A 328-nucleotide genomic window follows, 5' to 3' on the forward strand; every position below is an offset into this window, starting at 1 on the left:
CTGCCTGGATTTTCCTTGGATGCACTGCGGCTTTCCCAGGCTCTTATCAGGCTTCGGAAAAAAGAAACACCAACTCCAGAGCGTGCACCAACACCCGCGTTTGGGGAGCTCTTGAAAGCTGCGGACAGTCTCCAGAACCCGAGTGCCCTGGTTTCTTGTTTTGGAGGAGAGCGCAGCAACCTGCTCAGCCCTTACCTTTGATGGCAAAAGCTTTAGTACCAAAATTCTGCTAAAAGCAACCCCCTACGCGCTGCCGATGGCAAGCTGGGACCTGCGAGGGGGGGAAAATACCCCGAGGAGCCTCCTTCACCTGGTCAGATCCTCAATG

The sequence above is a fragment of the Cariama cristata genome, unplaced genomic scaffold (assembly GCF_000690535.1).
Source record: "Cariama cristata isolate BGI_N322 unplaced genomic scaffold, ASM69053v1 scaffold21733, whole genome shotgun sequence".
NCBI lineage: Eukaryota > Metazoa > Chordata > Aves > Cariamiformes > Cariamidae > Cariama > Cariama cristata.